Source organism: Harpia harpyja, chromosome Z, assembly GCF_026419915.1.
Source record: "Harpia harpyja isolate bHarHar1 chromosome Z, bHarHar1 primary haplotype, whole genome shotgun sequence".
NCBI classification, from domain to species: domain Eukaryota; kingdom Metazoa; phylum Chordata; class Aves; order Accipitriformes; family Accipitridae; genus Harpia; species Harpia harpyja.
The window spans coordinates 86,804,686-86,823,686 of NC_068969.1; the positions used below are offsets into that span (position 1 = coordinate 86,804,686).

General features: G+C 40.8%; 1 long non-coding RNA gene across 2 annotated transcripts in view; it reads left to right on the plus strand.

Moving 5' to 3' along the window:
- The first annotated feature begins 6 nt into the window (after positions 1-6).
- The window catches only part of LOC128137176 (uncharacterized), a 43,010-nt gene continuing 24,015 nt past the window's right edge, over positions 7-19,001 (plus strand). Inside the window, exons 1-2 of one of the 2 annotated variants that reach the window (XR_008233587.1) lie at positions 7-306; positions 1,331-4,217. This is a non-coding gene — a long non-coding RNA (uncharacterized LOC128137176). Of the gene's footprint in view, positions 307-1,330; positions 5,701-19,001 lie in introns of those variants that run through there. The other variant, XR_008233586.1, reaches the window with a different exon arrangement.

Genomic DNA, 19,001 nt, shown 5'->3' on the forward strand with positions numbered 1-19,001 from the left:
AGAGAGAGAGCGCGATAGACAGCGGGAGGGACAAGGCGGGCGAGCGCCGCGGCCGGAGAGGCGAGGAGAAGGAGACGGACGCAGGCATGGAGGGGAAGGTGTCCCCGCGGCGCTCTTATACCAGCCGCCCGGCCGCCCTGCGCTGCCGCTGGTGACTCACGGCGCCGCGCCGGGCCTCGGTTGGCTCGCCAGCGCCGCCCACCCCCCGCTTCCTCCTCCGCGGCACCTGCGGCTGCCGCGGCGCGCCCGCACACCGGCGCAGCTCGGCTCGGCTCGGCTCGGCGCGGCGCGGCGCGGCGCGGCACGGTGAGTGGCGCTGCGGCGGGGCGACGCGGTGCGGTGAGGTGCTGCGGGAAGAACCCCCCCCCCCACACACACACACACACACGCTCCCCCCTCCCGGCCTTCTTTCCGCGGGGCGGGGGGTGGTGCGACCCCGCTGCCAGCTTCTGCACCCGAGGCGGCGGTGCGGGGCAACCCCGGCCGGAGGGAGCTTCGGCGGCGGAGGGGGGCGCGGGCTGGGGGGCGGCGGCGGCGGCTTTGTTTCTCCTGCGTCCCCCAAACGCCGATGCCGCCGTCCGCGCCCCGCAGCGGGGAGGGGACGTTGCGGGGCCCCCCGTCCTGGGCGGCACGGCCAGGCGTGCCGAAATCCGCGTTGCGGGATGGTTTTCTCCACAGAAGCATTTCTTCCATTTGGTGCTCCCCGGGCGCATGCTTGCGTGCCCGTGGGTTTTTTTCCTCCCTCCGTAACCGAACTTGACTTAAATCGAATCAGGCGCAGCTCTTGAGGAAGAAAATCACTACTTCTGCATTCTCTGATCAGGGATCGTAGTTAATTAGTCATTGCACAAAATGATATGCCAAAGTTGTATAATTACAAGCTTAACCTTTTATTTTAAGGAGGAGAATTGGTAGTTTTATTCCATATTTGTAGTGTTTCAAACATGCAATTATGTCGTGGTGCAATAAAGAAAAGAAGTGTTGGTAAAATGCAAATTTGGTTTTGTTCATGGCACACTCAGAATTTGCAATTGAGGTTTAGTGATCCTCTCCTCTTTTTCATTTACGTTCGTAAGCTTGCTATTTTATGGTAATATTGTGTGCTGTGCTGTTAATATTATAGTGGAGACATAAACCTCAGCAAGCTGCTCCATCCAAAAATGGTGGAAAGCTGGTTGCTGTTTCTTTCCTTGGAAATGAACTCTTCAAGTATTAGCCTAATATTTTAAGTCTTTTTCAGTAATCAGGTGATTCCTCCAATGAAGCAAGTGTCTTTTAGTCTCCCTGTTTCCTAAATGTTGTAACATATTTCTTTATACGTTATTTGCAGAGTGAAGCCCTTTTTGAATTGCATCCAGTTTCATGACTCCACTAAAGACAAATCATACCACTGCATGAATAACTTCGGAGTGGATTGTCTTTTGCAGTTCATGTAACGAACGAGCGTCCGGGTCATCCAAATGGGCGAATAGTTGATGTATCTGAGACTTGTTAAAGAAGTCAAGATTTGATTTCGTGTAACTGAAATACATCTGGGAATGATATTTCTGATATGTGTGTAAATGTGAAGAGAGTGGTGCCTAGTGTTTGCCTCTCTATAGCCCTCTACCTCATGGCCTCAGGGGCAGCGAGAGAAAGACTCTACTTTCCCAGCCTGCCTGGTATGTGGCATTAGATGCTACAGCATTGTTCTTGCAAACATATGCTGCTTCAAGCCAGAAAAAAATCTATTGTGTACAAGGGGGTTGACTGGGGTCCTTAGGAAGATGGCTTAGTGTAAGTGGTATGCTGAAAACATCGTTCTTGCAGATCTTCAGCATGACGTATTGCCTTCAGTCGGGTACTCACTGTTGCATGGTCTGCTGTGCTTTGGGCTGAACAGCATTTTCACAAATGTCCTGTTATCATTGCAGAAATATTTCATAAGCCATATGCTGAGTGCAGCAATACAGAAGACGACTCCAGTCATGCAGAAATACAGGGCTGGACATAACATAATGTATGCTCCTAGTTGATGGTCTTCCTTGTTTGTCTATGGAAGATACAGTTTTACTGGGGGGAGGAAAAATAGTCTTTGTCCCCTGCTTTATCGCTGCTCCGTGAGCACCTGCACCTGGCTTTGTGATGGGGAAGCAACTTTGTATCTTGGATGTACCTAGCTCTTTGCACATCTGAGGGTTTGGACTCCAAAGCAGAACTTGCTGTCAAAAGTGTTAGCGTTTCAACTGAGTTAAAATGCATTATAAGTAAGTGCATGAGTCTGATCATCTGCAGGCTCTGGTGGAACCTCCAGTAAAGGATCTCAGACAGAAAGCCTGCCAGCCCGTCTTGGAGATCTGTGAGATCCGTGGGAGCCAGGAGCCACGTGCACTGAGGTTTGTGCCTTTGCGGTAGCCATAGTCTTGCAAAGGCTTGCTTCATGTGGGAATGGGAAGGTGTATGGGGGGATCTGCAGTATGTGTAACGAACTGTAGTGTCACTTCGTTCATACACACAAGGATACAAGCCAGAATGGATCTCTACAGGAGAACTGGAATAAAATTGTGGGTTTCTGTGGAAAATGTGCACACTCAGAAGAATAGCAGTCCTGCTATGCTAGTGATAACGTAGGAGCAAAGCACCCAAGAGGGTCTAAGGTTTAGGGAGGGTGCTGGATTTTGTAGGGAATGTGAGCTGGCTTTTGTAACTGCAAGTCCTTTCATCATCAGTCTGGGAAATGCATTAACATTTGCTTTGTTTGCATGTGTGACCCTCAGTCTCCTTTGGGTTTTGCCACGTTTGAGTTGAACTTCTTCAGCTGTTGGGAGGTCAGGAAGCTGCAGACAGAAGGTGGATGAGAAAGTAGGCAACCTCAGGGAGTGCAGAGAGTGAGTGTGAGGGGACAGCTGGCATTGCCAGCTCAGTTAAGCAAGTTCCCGTAGTCAAGAACAATCCCAGAGGGTGCTCTGCTCCTGTATTGCTCTCAGAACCAGTCTGTTATTATTTGCATTAATATGTATTTGTAGCAATGTTATTAAATATGCACTATAAATACACATGATGTGCAGGGCTAGTGTTTCCAAAACCACTTAGGCGTTATGCAGGAGTAGTTTGTAACCAGCCAGGCTGGCTGAGAAAAGCATTCCTAAACCGTGTTTCTAGCAGTGGCTTCTGCTGTTTGTACTGAGCAGACGCTCGGATTCGGTGGGGTTTCACTGGATATGAAGGTTTGTTGCAGATTTCTCATTTGTGATAATAGGACATGCTGTCTTCATTGGGATATTCTACAGAACAATCTGTGTGCACGCAAAGAACTGTAAAATGTCAAGTGGTATATGGTATTAAATATTATGCATAATAATTTTATTACTGCTAATTGTTTTTAGAGAAGTCTCCGAGTCTCCATCCTGTTTTCTGACTCATAACTGGTGAATATTCTTGAACGTCTAGTGATGTTCCCTTGAAAAAAGCTGGAAAAGATTGCCAAGAAGCTAAGTGAACCAGTTAGGCATTTCCTTTGCCTTAAAAAATGACCCAAGTAACAAGTAACAGCATCGTATTACCTTTCTTTTTGGGAATGGTGGTGGATATTGGGGTCCCAGAGACTTTCCAACATCAGTTCACCTGATAATGCATTTGGACTTATAGTAGGTTTGGATCCTTTGGGATAATTAACTTACCCTGTTGGTTATAGAGTGTAAAGTCAACTTACAAGAGAAAATAAAGAACAGAAAGGACCTTCTGGAGTACACATAATATGAATTCAGTGTGTTTTGTGTTCCTGTCTCTTTTTGCCTTAAAGACCCTATAGCCTCCGTTTCTAAATGTGTTCCTGAAGCACTGGGATTACTAATTCACCTTCAGGTCTTTTAATCATTGGGACTTTTGCCTCCAGCTTCTCTGGTGAAGGACGTGAAGTGAGGATCTTTCTGCAGTATGCAACCTAATCTAATAAAGAAAAGGAAAACCTCAAGGGTAGAAAAAGCAGCAGCTACATATCATGGGATAGCATCCTGCCTTAGGATCACTTGCAGAAATATTTTCTTCATTGTGTGCTACCATCAAAGACATTAACTGCACATAACATCATTGCATGCCTGAACTGACAGTAATCAAAGGAGGTGTATTCATGGCTGTATTTTGGAAGGGCAGAGCCAGGATCTGTATTACTGACTTCAGAGGAGGTGTACAGAGCATGAGAGAGACAGAATGCATCCTTTGGGAATAATTTAAAATAGGTATGTGCATGAATCCTTCTGATCCATATGATTTTGTGGCTGTATCTAAGAGACAAATTGGCCTTTTTTTTTTCTTTTTTTTTTTTTTTGCAAGGCTTCTCTGCAAACTATATGAATGTTTATACTGTTAAAAGTGCTACTCATGTCCATGTTCTGTGTTTTGTCTGCAGGTTTAGGAAAAAAAAGGAGAAAAAACAGACAGGCAACTTTGCACTAACAAAGCACCTTTCTTGTGTTGTTCTCAGGATACCTAGCAAACAGTAAATTAAGACTTACAAAAAAGTCCCCCTTACCCTTCCTATCATCATCATGTGAGTTGTAAAAATGAGGCAGAGAGTACTGTTGTCTCACTGGTGATTTTAATATGAATTTTTATGATTTTTTTTATCACTAGTGGTACAAGAAAAATGGATAGTTTATCTCTGAAGGAGGTTAGAAAATTCTTGTCTCTTTTGGATGTGTTCTTCACAATGGAAGAAATATTGGGTACAATTCTTGACCTGCCAACATCAATTGGCATTTGCCACTGGTTTCTGTGAAGACAAGATTTCCTTCTCTGTGCTACAAATTAGTCAATTTTCTTTGTATAGTCACTTACTAATGGGTTTCCCCTATTTGTGAGGACCTAGTATGTGTGATATGAACATGAACGCATTTTATTTAGGGTTGGAAGTTTAGGGTTTATTTAGTATTGGAAGACTTCACAATAGTTAAAGTCATGTTAGGATCAGAACCTGGAAGTATTTCATTTGTTTTCAAAATGCAAATCCGTGTTTCACTGGTGGTACTGTGCTGTGCATGCACTGCATAAACTTGCAAATGAGAGAGTTGTAAGTCATGCATTGGAACCAGAACTTCCACTATGCTTTTTTTTTCAAGAAATATGTGATAAAATTTTAGTTGTGGTGGAAAAAGAGCTTGCATTTCTGTCAGGTGCGGGACAGAATGTGGCTTCAAAATACAGTCTTGCCCATTTTGCAACTGTGTGGCTACTTCCACTTTTTTATGTTTATCTTTAGAAAAGAGATACTCTTTAGAGTATCATATCCTCATGTGACATCAATTCTATATGCTTAGTAATAAACCAAATATAAATCTGTCTTGCTGATACCTCAAGATTTACTTTCAGTATACATAGACTGGAGTATATTCTGATGAGTTTTTCCTGTGAGACGTGTATCTGTTAATACAAACTTTTATTAAAATTATTCCAGAAATACGTTTGTGAAGTTTTCCAGTGCAAAAAGGGGAACTTGAAGTTTGTTTGCTTTTTTTTTTAATGTACACTCATGATTAACAGTGTATATGTTCACCTTTGTGGAAGTACACATGCGTTTTGGGAAATCTGACATTTGTGTTCCAAAAACTCTGTATATTAAGTGGAGGAGGATATCAGTATTTGTGTTCTTCTTTGCAAAGGATGAAAAATGGTGGTGTGTGTTAAAAATAAGGAATATGATTAATTAAATGGGTTAAAACTTCAGATTGTGGTGTTGTGCCTGTAGGAAATAAGATGTGCATAGGAAATAAGATGGGGAACAAAAAGAAATGTTACTGGAAACTTGGAGTGGGCCGTAATGTTCTTGCATGCTAGCAGAGAAGTTTTTAATCAGATATTGAAATGATGAGGGTGTCACTGCAGATGTGTGCAAAGAAATACTACTTTCCCTTCACATGAACATGTGAGCAGATGGTCTGGAACATTTGGGGAATGTTCAGATCTGGAGGATAATATGGAAACAGAATACAGTGTATTAGCCTGAATATAGAATTTCTGAATATGTTCTTGATTTGCAAAAAAGGTAACAAACGTGGCAGAAAAGTGTACCTCTGTAGAAGGGTAAGCAGCAGAGAACCATGCTGGGGGAATTCTCCCTGTTCTGGGCAGAGAGGCTGTGGCACTTGGTGGTCAAAAAGAGAATAAACTAAGGACTTGGCGAGAGACCCGCCCTGGGCTCTTTGGTTATGTGGTGTAACAGTGGGTTGTGTTTTCCACGTCCCATAGCTGCTGCAAAAATGATCTGTTGTCATACTCTGCATTACCTACTCATATTTTAAATGCAACTTTCATTTTTCATCCCTAACAGTGTTGTAAACTCTTGCCATTGTCTTTAACTAGCCCTTCCTCTTCCCCATATGTTTGAGTTTCACAGTCTTTTTGTGGATACTGTCGTTTGGGAGGAAGTAGAACATTCAACAGGCAAATGGTCAAACTCTTCTCTGGTGCAGGTGGTGTTTTGCAAGAAATGGTACACAGATTTACAAACTGAGGAAATGCAGTATAACAGCACCTCCTTTAAATCTTAAATTACATTGAAATTGATCAGTACTGATGTCTTTGCATTTATATGCAAGATAATATTGTTCTGCATGCTGAAATATAGTTAGATTTTGCTTACAAGGAAATTGCTTCTGTGAAATGAAATGACACCATGAAACAGTTTCTGTGTCTATTTCAAGAATATAATATAAATGTGTCTGTCTATAGCAATACGTAGACTCTTAACTTCCGTTCTGCTGATTGAAAATCAGCTTTCTTAGGCCTGGGCTGTCTTAGGGCATACCTGGGTAGGATAGATATAAATACGTTTTATTCTTGCAAGGTCAATTATTTCCTTGTTACAACTGTTTTCAAAAGGAAAAGTATCTTTTTATAATAATGAACAGAAGACTGGAAGGGAAGGCTGAGTCTAGTCTAGTCTCATGCTGTGGAAAGCTAAGTCATAAGTAAACCGTAAACTGATTACGCATCATGTTGCAACCCTTTACAGAGTTGTTTATTTGTGGAGGGTTTCCTGATTTTTTTTTTCTTTTTCTTTTCACAGTGACATTTACTGTAAAACTTATCAAGAGTAGCTGATGTCTTGTTCCTGGGATATGTAGTTATCTTCTAATTTCCACACAGAATTTATAGCTGTTCATTTTGTTTCTGTTCCTTCTGAGACTGATGTTGACTTTCAGTGATGGTGCCTGACATTCTTCCCTGTCCTCTCTCAGCCCCCTTTTTTCCAAGCTAAACTACCCAAACTCTTTTGGGCACTTCACTGGTGATAGACCATCCCTCTAACCATTGTGCTTGGGATCATCACCCCCTCTCCCAGCTCGAATCCACCTTTCCTGGGCTTAACTGAACAGAAAGGTAGGTGATGCTCCAGGGCGCAAAGAGCTCCACAGGAGGCCTCATCCCAGCCTCCTATGCTGACATTAAGCTGACATTAATACTTGCCTTGCTAGAAATACCTTGTCTGACACCCTGTGTGCCCTTTTTCCAGCTGCATCAGATGGTGTTGTGGTTGCTGTTTAAGTATCCACCTACCCTAAGTATTTAACCTGAGGTGCAAGATTGCCTGTATGATCAAAGGGGAGAGATGGGCATTTAGGCAATTTCTATTATTTAGTTCAATATGTCAGTTGTCTAGTAAGTGTGCTGTCCAACTTCATGTTTTTAATTCTGTTAAACCCTTCCTAATTTCTGTGGCTAGATTGTTGGTGATGATATTAAATACGATTGGTCATGATATTAAATAAGATTGGTCCCACGGCTGATCACAGATGAACTCTCTTAGTAACCTACTTTATCCCAATGTTTTCTTTTCAGCACTACTCCTCATGTTCCCTTTAGGGTATCTGTTACCCATCTGGCAACTCTTGTACAAATTGCCAGCATTTGCTGCTTAACTAATAGTTTCCTGTGCTGGACTCAGTCAGATGCTTTACTGAGTCCCATGTGGACTTGGTCTAGATAGTTTGTCGAAAAATTCAGATGACTTAAGGAAAGAAGGACTCAAATTACCTGGGCACAATCTAATTCTGGTAAATCCACATTGTGTTTTCTCCCATTTTCCAAGCACATTGAAGTTTATGGTGTTTTTTCTTCCGTATTTGCCCTAAAACTTTGTATATTATTCAAGTCAGATGAGAGGTCTGATCTGGCTGAGCTGTTTGAGAAACTCCTCCCCTTCCTTAAATACAAGCAATGCTCATTCTGTTCTCCTATAGCATATGTCCTAGGATAGAGACTGTCTACTCCACTGCAAGATCTTTGGAGTTTCACCTCTATTTCATTTTGATAATTCTTGTTCTGTGTCCTTTTTTCCTTTAACCATCCTACCCTTGACTGTATAGTCATTGTTTCTGCTGAAAAGTGAATCAAGTATTAATTTAGTTATAGAGTTATACTTACAGGATCTTTAGTCTTAGTATCATATGCAATACACTTTCTTTTTTCTTTATTAATACATTTGATGAGCATTTAAAGGAATTTCAAACTCTTAAACTCTCTAGTTCTCTGAATTTTTAAAAATTCGATCTTTTACAATAGAGAACTTAATTCTGTGTATTTAAGTGAGTCATTCAGATCAGATCTTACCAGATCTGGTGTGGAAAACAATGGAAAACAAACTTAAAACTCAACTGCAGCAGTATGGGTTCATTGGCTACTTGGTGAAGATACACCCCACTCATGTCTGAAAGTAGGCAGAACTGACAGCTATCAGTAGTATTTGTTCTCTGTGTATGGGAAGTTCAAGTCTTCTCTAATAATACAATGTCCTGACACGTCTTTCCCCCTTGTAACACCATAGAGTTGTGCCTGTCTGTCGCCATATCTAGTGGCCCATAGCAGACTCCATCTCTATAACAATAGAGCCTTCCTTTTCTAGACTGCTTTTGATCTCTTTTTTTTCCCTGAAGTCTATCACATCATTAATATGCAAAACTACTACACTGTCATAACCATTATTTCATTTTACCTGAATGCTTTAAAATACAGGCAAGTACCCTTTCAAAGCTGTGTTTTTCTCATGATTGCTATTCTATCATGTCTGTGTTATTCCTTGGAGATCCATTTTATCATGATCTCTGTAGTTAGCATTGGTCATTTCAGCATCAATACAGCATAGCATCTCCTGATACAAGAAGATAAATCTTATTTGCATATAATGAGTGCTTCCTTAGGCTTTTCAACTGCAGCTACCTTGTCTGTTTTTTCTTAAGAATATTGCTGTGAAGATACTGAAGAGCAGCTCAGGAGATACAGGTTCAATTCATGGCTTGGCTTTGTTGAAATCTTTTCAAATGTTCTTGTACAGCTCAGTTTTTCTATGCCTCTCTGCCCAGTAAAATGGAGATAAAAATGTTTCCCAGTATGAGAAGGCATTTCCAGGGGCTATACTTATTAATGATTGGCAAGTGCTCAAGTAATTTAGTGGTAAATACTGTGGAAATAGAGACAGTCTATGGCCTGCAGTACATCCTCAAGTGACTGGATGGTTGAATCTTCAGTTAATAGATTGTCAGATTTTTTTTTTAAATGAAAATTTAGGAAAATTTTAAAATAAGCCAACAATTTTGTACAATTAACTCTATCCATGCCTTTCCTAATACTTACTATTATTGAAGCTTTTGGCCTTTTTTCAGGGAAATGTTTTCCATTATTTGAATTTTAAATTTATATTGATTTATGTAAAAGGGAATCATTGTCACCTAGAGTAAAGGTTTTCTTAATAGTTTCTATTATAAGATCCTGCTTTCAGACTGATGTTCTCATTATTATTTATTAATTTAACAAGGACTGCTTGCTTTTGTGTTTCTTAGTGCATGGTTGAAGAAAACAGCAATATTTTGGACATGCTGAGAATACTCAGAGCTTTGCTCCTACACTTCCAAGTTTAAGATGTGTGGTTTGCCATTTGAAAATGAGGTTGCTTGTACCTTTTGAGTCTGTCTTTCACTGTCACATAAAACACACCCACCTTTTCCCAGGTGTTAGTATTAAAATAATGAGTCTCTGGTTTGTATAGCTGTGATTTTGCTACATTCGGAATGGTGAATGCAATCGAGTCCCCATAATGTAAAAATTATTTTAAAGGTAAGGAAGATAGAAAGCCAGTAATGGATGGTGATAGAAAAGTAAGACATACTGCAGAAAAAGACACTGAAAAGACTGTATTAAATGGAGGACTTGGGAGATTTACAGTTACAGACTATAAATAATTGCAGAGGTAATAGTATAAATGAAAGAAGGGAATTATCCACATTCTCAGAAGAAGGAAAGACAAGGTGCAATGGCCTGAAGCTGAAACAGGAAAATCTCAAGTCATTAAGAAAGTGTTTCTTACAATGAGAGTAATTGGGCAGTGAACGAGAGGGCAGTGCAGCGTCACTGCAGATGGGCTACCGGGGCCATGGGCATTCCTGTGAAGTGGAGCTGGACAGATTAGGTGACGTAGATGAGCTTCTGCAGCTGCTAGTCATTTCAAGAGCTTACAAAAGTCAGTCTGTTTCTCTACATCATCTTCATAAAATCCCACATCTTTCTACAGCTGCCAGTCACATTTTTCCAGTGGGATATCATAATGAAATTCGTCTTTGCAGCCAGGATTGTGAGTCCCAGTGGCTTCAGTGAGATGAGGGTCAATCTCATTGCATTTTCCATTGAAATTAAGTGTGTTTTCTGCTCTGGTTTTCTCAGCATGTCCTCTCTCTCTCTGACTGCTGTTTACTCAGCCCTTTGCGAGTAGGTTCTCATTATCATCTTTATTGTCGTGTTCAAGTGCACTGCTTTTATTATGTGTAAGCATCACTGATGCTGGTGGCAAGTTGCCAAAGGACCCCCTTCAGCTAAGAAAGTGATGAAGTAAAAGGTATGTCTTGTTCTGATGTTTCAGCTAAAGGCAGTGGTTGAAGCCTGCATGCAAAAAAGGGCCAGTATGACCCTATCCTGTTTCCTCTTCCTATGTGTGTCACTCCGTTTGTTGCTATGTTAGTGACACCATCTTTTTCTGACTACTTCCAGCAGGTGTATACAGCTATGGAGTTTATCTAGGCTTTACCTGGGTTATCCAGAGGAAAAAAAAAAAGAGGGTTGCATTTGGCTTGGCTTGGATATAGCAGAAGCCCTTGTGGTGTAATAACATTCCAGGGAAAAAAACACACAAAAAAAGCCCCCATAGGAAAATTCCTGTGTCCTTTGTCCTCTCATGTTAGGAATTAGAAAAATATAATGTATTTTCTAGGTCCTCATTAGTGCAAATAACCAAGAACAACCAGCCCTATTTTATCTTCGGTGGTTTTGCTAGGTAGTCATTCCTGTGATGGGAAAAAGCCAGGAAATGCATGTTTCAACGTGAGTTCCCAGCGTCTCATGTCATGCACTGGTCTCCGTGCTGTCCATGGATGTCACCAAGAGACTGGTACTTGGAAGTTTGCCCTCATTCTTCGTGGTTGTTGCACTACTCTGAACAAATAACAGGCAGTGAGACTTCTTGCTTTTAACCTGAAAGTTAGCTCAGAGATGGTGTAAGGCTCCAAATAAGCGGCCCCAGCAAAAAACTACAACCTGGGAATGTGACTGTTTAACTACAAAATGGGAATGTGACCAGCTTTGGTGCTGCATGCTGCTCTACAGCTGGAGCTGGAAGGCCCATCTGCAGGGTTAAGGTCAGATCAAGATTCAGCCCTCTGTCAGCAGGCTGTTAGTGGCTGTGGGATCTGCTCTGTTTCTTAATTTTATTTTCCAAGCAGAGAGTTCTTTGCTACCTACTGACATGCTGTGTACTCCACAGATATCAAGAATTCAAGCTTTGCAACAGTTCTATGAAATAATTTGTGCAGATAAGCCTGAGGGACAGCCACAGGACTGGTTCAGCAGGAAGGCAATTGCCAGGTTAAGCTGTCCTAGTTGTTTACCCACTTCTTGCTGCCTCACTGAGCCGTGGAGTCCCTAGCGCTGTTTTATTTGTTTCCACTGGTGAATAGTTATTGTTTCAGAAGGTGGTTCTGGCCAAGTGATCCCCAGGAGCTGTGCATCTAAAGGAGAAAGCCTTGGGGCTAAAAAAGAAATGGGCTTTTGTGTAAGCACCCAAATCTTCCCAGGCACCCTGAGGCTTGTCAGACTGCAACATCTCTGTGTTTCAGGGACCAACCCCTCGCCCTGGGCAGTGAAGGGAAGAGTGGTGAATTCCTCCTGTGCCATCTGGAGTGACACTTTCTAACTGAGCGCCTATCTAAGCTTTGCCTGGATCTGAGTTTCAACCTTTTTAAGGAAATGTTGATATGAGTATTTTCTATGAGGTTTCTGGTGTGCTTTTTCGCATTAGTTCAATTTGAATCCAAATTCTTAAATAAACCCAGTATTTTTATACATCTGTGCTCAATGTAGGGGTCCAGATTCATTATTTAGACCTTAAGTAGAAGCATCTTGCTGCTCGCTCTGAAAGTTACGGAGTTTTATGTGTCTAACTGCGGGCCTCTGGTTCAGTAAATGTGTCTGGTTTTTGCTTTCCACCCTTGTGTAACTGTGAGCAGTAACAATTCTCAGAGCAGCATCTTGCCAAAGGCATGCCTGGCAGCTGCCTGGATATAGCTAAGCTGCTGTGGTTCTGCTTTTAGTATGGATATAAGTGAAGAAACAGACTTTTCTTCCCAGGCTTCAATTTTGGCCAGGGATATTATATTATTTAGCTTTGCATTAGCAGCTGGGGAAGTACTTATATGGTCACTTTGATAATTAGTTTTACTCTTATTTTTGAAGAGTTTACTAATATTTCAGTCCATTACGTTAACAAAAAGCATTTATAATATCCATGAATTGAAACATTCTGTTGGTGTTGTGAACATATGTTGTTAAGTAACTATATATCTGCCTGTGTAGAGGAAGTATATAACACTCTGTGTGTGTTGTATAATCTGGAGATGGATTGTCCCAAGTGAAAAGAAAGCTTCAAAAAAGAAATATTTGTAAAGGTACAGTGTAGCTCTCCTTAGAAACCTCAAGTGTAATGATGTAAATGGGCAGAGAATTGTCCTACCACTACGATAGAGTTAACTCTTATTATTTGTTATTATTTTATAGCTGTTTTCATAATTATTAATTATTATTAATCATTAATACTGATGATAGTAGTAAATAAAATCATAAAGTCTTCACCTAATTTTTTTATGGGTAAGTGAGCCTCTTACCAGACTTGGGGGTGAGCAAAGACTGATGTTAGCATTTGCCTTTGTAAATTGGCATCTGGCTAAGTGCAGCTGGAGGTAAGTAGTTTAAGGCAGACCTACAGAAAAACTGAGCTAGAAGAGCCCCTCCAGAATCATCTGGTCTGGCTCCTGCATCTAGGGAAGGCTCACATATTCCTGTGTTGCTCTTGACAGTATTTGTCTAATGTGTTTTTAAAGGCCTCCAACAATGGAGACTCCAAGCCTTTTTCTCCAACAGCAAGACATTGTTGACTCTTCAGTTTGTTATCTACAGTTTTCCTCCTGATATTTAAGATGCAGTAAGCTTTATTGGGAGGAAGTTAACAGTATGCTAAGGATGCTATATTTGTCTTACAATTTGGACAAGAATGAGAGGCTGTGGGTGTATCTTTGCAAATTTAAATTACATAGTTTTATTCTTGGTTAAACAAGCCCGATGCTTAGAGCATTCTTATCTAATGCATGAAGAAATTTTCAAGGACACTTAGCAGAGGTGAAAACTTCAGTTACAGCTGTTCTGTGAGGCAGAAGCAGTCCTAGGATTATGCACAAATTCACCTTATGAATTGATCCAAATGTGACTAGGCAAAAATGTCACACCAGGAGTCAAAGGATCTGAGTCCTGTGAATAAAGTGCCCAGTGTACACACTTCTGACTGGGCTCCTTTCACATAAAAGTCATGGCACAGGCAGGTGCTGAAATGTACCCTCTGCTAGCCACAGGGCAGAAGGCAGAGAGCGGGATGACAGACAGCAGCTTGCTCCCTTTCTTGTGTGCTTGGGCAGTGAGGCCCATCTCCATGCTTGCCCCACTCCAGCCCCTGACCCTGCTGCAGGGGAAGGAGCCAGACCCCTCCTAGGCTCCTGTGTGTGCCCTGTGTCCATTTCCAAGGCAGAGTTTTCCATGAAATGATGCTTTTGCACTTGCGGATTATAGAGCAGTAACAAAGTGAAATGACAGCTGCCTCTGTACTAGGGACCTCTGTGAGCTCTAGACGATTATTTTCAAGTATAGAAGTATACTTGGCATGAACATCTCTCTTCCTTCTCAGTCCCACCTTTTCCAGGTAGTAGCTCCAGCCAAGTTCATGTGGGAAGGCAAGATTTCTGTCATTGAAACATGAGCATCCCAAACTGTGTGTGCAGGGGCAAAGTTGTAATACGGCATTGACGGCTGAATTCACTTCTGCATAAAAGTCTTCCCTGTTCTGTTTTCCAGTGGTGAGCCTCACACATCTGATTTGAAAGGCCAGACTGGGTAGGTTTTCATAGAGTTTGCCTCACCAGAAAGGTGCCTGAGATTGTTGTCTTCAGTGTTAATGTAAGACGGAAAAATACTTACCTGAGTGCTTGCTGGTTTAAAGTGTATTGTTTCTTTACACTCACATTCATTATATGGCTTGACATAAAGGTTTAGCATTCTTCCATTTAAATTCCCTGATTTGTTATCAGCAGCAGAATTGCACAGGAAGGTACATGGTAGGAGAACAATAGCTCCATTATGACCTACTAACATTGTAATCTAATTTGAGTTTAAAAAAAGACCTACATATTAACATCCAGCACAGTAGGATAGCTGAATGCATTTTTATAGTACAGAAACAGTGATCTGTGACAGTTTTTAAAGGAATTTGTGTTTCAGTATTATTAGATTGTCGTTTCTAACTGGTACAGCATTTCAGTTGAATTAATGTTTCTCACCTGTACTGCTTAGCCAAGCTTTGTTTATTTTGATTTTTTTTGTGGTTGTTATTTAAATGTTAAAAAGCTTGAAAAGCATATGATGTTGAAACCAGCTTGTTAATTAAGGAATAGTTCCCCACTCTTGTTTCTTGAAACACTGAAGACACAGGAAGAGCCTTAATTTACTCATAATGGCCTAAATTAAGGATAATGGTGTAACTGCAGTCATCAGTCATGGCCTATATCACAAGCTGAGCAGCTCACAGTCTCTAATGTATTTCCCATCAGGACAGCAGTGGGAGGTGGGATGTTCTGTTACCTCAGCTTAACAGGGTAAGGGATCTCAAGGCACAAGAGATTAAACAACCTTCCCAATGTCACAGCAGGACCTCTGCGACAGAGCAAAGAGTTTGGGTAGCAGCAGTTAAGATCCTTTCTCTCCAAGTGATACAGGTAGAACACTATAAAGAGCTGATGCACATTCCCGTATGGACCAAATTAGCTGTACTGCTTATTAAAAACATGGCCACAAACTGTTTTTGCTAATGCAGTATGCCGCACTGGTATAACCAAAGTTACGTTAGCATGAATTTCTTACCATCAAATGCAGCAAAACTGTGCAAATCTTCCAAGAACAGTAAAGGTGGCTTATGTGTACGTTTAGGCCCGCTCTTGGAGGTGGTGGGAATCCCTCCATTTATATAGTGGGCTCTTTACTGTTCTCAGATTCACTCTGTTCCCGTTGAAGACATCTCCTATGGGCATATTTAAATAAGTGAGGGTGAAACTACCCAGGGGGAGTATAAACTATCAAGTTTAGGCTGCTTGTTTAACTCTCACTACAAGCATTTATGTTCCTGAGTCATGTAGGCAGTTTAAAACCACTCCTTGCTTATTCTAATGAGAATCTCAATACTGGTCCTTGAGATAGATCTCAGTTATATATACAGTATGGCAGCTGGTACTTGCTTCCATTCCCAGAGGGAGAAAATATGGATTGTTTCTTTTCTGCTATTGGATTTTGGGTAACTGAGCTGTTTCCTTTACTGCAGGCGAACTGCATTCAGCCATTAACTTCAGTTTCTTAATTAAGTAATTTGAAAGTTTCTAATTTCATTGTGCCAGTTGATATGCATAAATACATTTTTTTGTGCCAGTAGAGTTTTTCCAGCTGTTTAAAGACACATAATACTGGTACCTTTTAATAGAGTTTTGGTTTCACAGTGTTCAGCTTATGAATCACACTTCCTAATTAAATTTTAAATAAGCTATTATGGGTACTAAGAAGGCTGCAAGATATGTAATGACAAATAATATAGGCAATTTCAAAAAGAAAGAAGCAACTGCTTGTGACCAAGTATGTATGAAATTAAATAGGTCCTAGCATCATATATTAAACCTGACCTCTCTTACATCTACTGTGTAGATGTTACACAGTAAAGACACAGAATTATTTCGTAACTTAGAAAAGTCTTTGAATTTCTTTTTGAGATATCGCATGTGTTAGTTGTACATGCTCACTTTTCAAAGGAAAATTCAACATTCATCTAGCATGCAGATATTTGTGAGACACACTTAAGTTGTCAGAATACCTGCCCAATGTACATGGTGTGCCTATACCCCACTTGAAATGCCGCATTTCGATTTCTATCTGACTTACACAATAGTGGGCCTAATTTTCCCCCCCCCTCCTGTGCTGATTTTTAGATTTCTCTTTCCTGCTGTAAGTACTCTCTAACATCTAAAACAGCTGTGATTTTCTGCTCTGCACTTTGTATAATCTATTATTCTTGTGTATAGACAGAGCATGGTCTTATTTTTCAATTTGTTTTTCTACACTTATTTTGCTTTCTGTTTGCATAACCTTACGTATTTTCAAAGATACGGAGCATTACAGCATCAAGCGGCATCAAGCTTTGTCAATAGTCTTAGAGGGGAGAGAAAAAGAGGGGAGAGAGAGTGAAAGAGCGGAGTTAAGTTCCAATTGTATACATAAAACAATGCAAGTAATAAAAATACTTGCTTTCGTGTCAGCAGTGATGTGGTAAATAATTGCAACAGCCCAGCTGAAGTACCCAGTAAGAACTGGGTAAAAACAATAATGGCCAAGTTAGAAAATATATTAGCCTTTATTTCTGCTGAACTGTGACTGAAGTAATGTGAACTAAAACACTTATTAACTATGTCATGTGGTCAAAATATTTATAGGTTTATTGATGTCTTAAAAAGACAAGCTTAACTGAACAGGACTTCCATAGCGCATAGATTTCTTGAACAAGAAACTTGGCCAAACTTTAGCTTTGTGAGACATGGCAGTTACAAAACTGGACGACAATGGTTTCCTATATGCCTTGCAAAACCAAGGTAATTACAGGAATATTCCTCAAACCAGATGGAAATGGGTGGTTCCTGCAACAAGGGACAGCCAAATCGAACCTAGGATTTGTTAGGAATAAACAATGCCAGAAGATGACAGGGTAGGTTGTATAATGCAAAAGGTTTCCATTGGCTCAGAAGGGAAGGTTCAGTGAAATACAGTGCATATACGTTGAAATCTAGAATAGAGGCTTTGCAGATATTCAGATTTCTGGAGAGAAGCTGTAGCCTTCAGTCTGATGATACTGTGAATATGTCTACATGGTTGGTTGCACTCATGCATGAATTCCCTCTGCATGTGTGTTCAGCTGCCTGGACACAAGCCAGCTCCAGTTCAAAAGCATGTTTGTGAAGCCCAGCCCAGATCACTCTGCCTCTGAGCACGGCTTATTAGCTCAGGCACAGTGTCACCCCAACAAAGTCACAAGGGTTTTCAGTTTGGAGCTGGCTGGAGGCCCATTAGATTGGTGTGCAAGCAAAGGGAGCTCATACCTGCTTGTCGTGGCTCCTTTATGTGCATTCTGTAAGAGCTTACCAGGGTCCCAGGACTGGATCACACTGGATCCAGGCACTGATTTGCAACAAATAGGAGTAACTGAAATCTAAGCTTAAGTACCACCACAATTTATCTTGACAATATCTGTGTGTCACTTTATATATATAGTTATAGATACAGATATACTTAATTTTATGAAACAGACATGGGGTTTTTTTGCCTCGTTACTTTTCCTGTGCTGACGTCCTGAAAGCTGTGTTGGGCCCACTGTAGAAACTTAATCTTGAGTAAGATGGTAGCAGAGAGTGAAATCTTTTGAATGGAAATGACCTTGATGTTTCCCAGATGTGTTAGCAGCAAAGGTTTTTTCTTGGATCACCTTAAAAAAATAAAAAAGTGGAGTGTATCAAAGAATCAACTTTTAACATATGACATTGCAGAAGAAGATGGAAGACTGACTAATGGGAAGCAGCTCCACATTTTCCAGCTTTCATGCCTCATCAGTGCCATTTCTGATAGCCTTAAACTTTGACGAATACTGATTGGTAGGAGTCAGAGATCATGAAGTATAAAATAATTTGATTTTGTTCTGAGGGATGGTCTGTCAAAATCAGGCACAGCCTTAATGACACACTGAGGTTATGGTATCTTAGTAGGTAGAAAAAAAAATCTGTTCTGCAATGTAGGATAATCTGCTAAATATGCTATGACAGGCATTTTAGGCGCAATGCATGGTTACTTTCACAGTTACTACTGTGGAGTAGCATTTAGTTCTTCAGTAAAAAGTATCCCTTGAAGAGTAGAAGGTGAAGCAAGACTGGAATTCACATAGTTTTAAGTTACACATTTTTCTATAAATAGAGTGCCTATTAAAATGAAAAAATAGAGCACCTATTAAATCTGCCATGGATTTCAGTGGGAACAGAAGTGGGTCATAGGTCTGCATAGAAACTCAAAAAAATAATGAAATTTTATGCATGGCAGTGCCAGCACAATGCCCTAGATTCTTCATCAGGTTTTGTACTGTTCTTTTTCCACATAGATTTGAGTTCTTGCAGTAACTCTTGATCTAATAGTGTTCTTATTTGTAATATGTTTCAATGAAAAGGCATGATTAGCCTTGTGTTCTGGATATTGGCTTGTCTCTGTGGGCAACTTTTTTCAGCTCTTATTATTTATGTCTTACCCACAAGCATAGAAGTTGCATAGTAACCAACCCTCACTGACAAGAAGGTTACCCTACATCACTG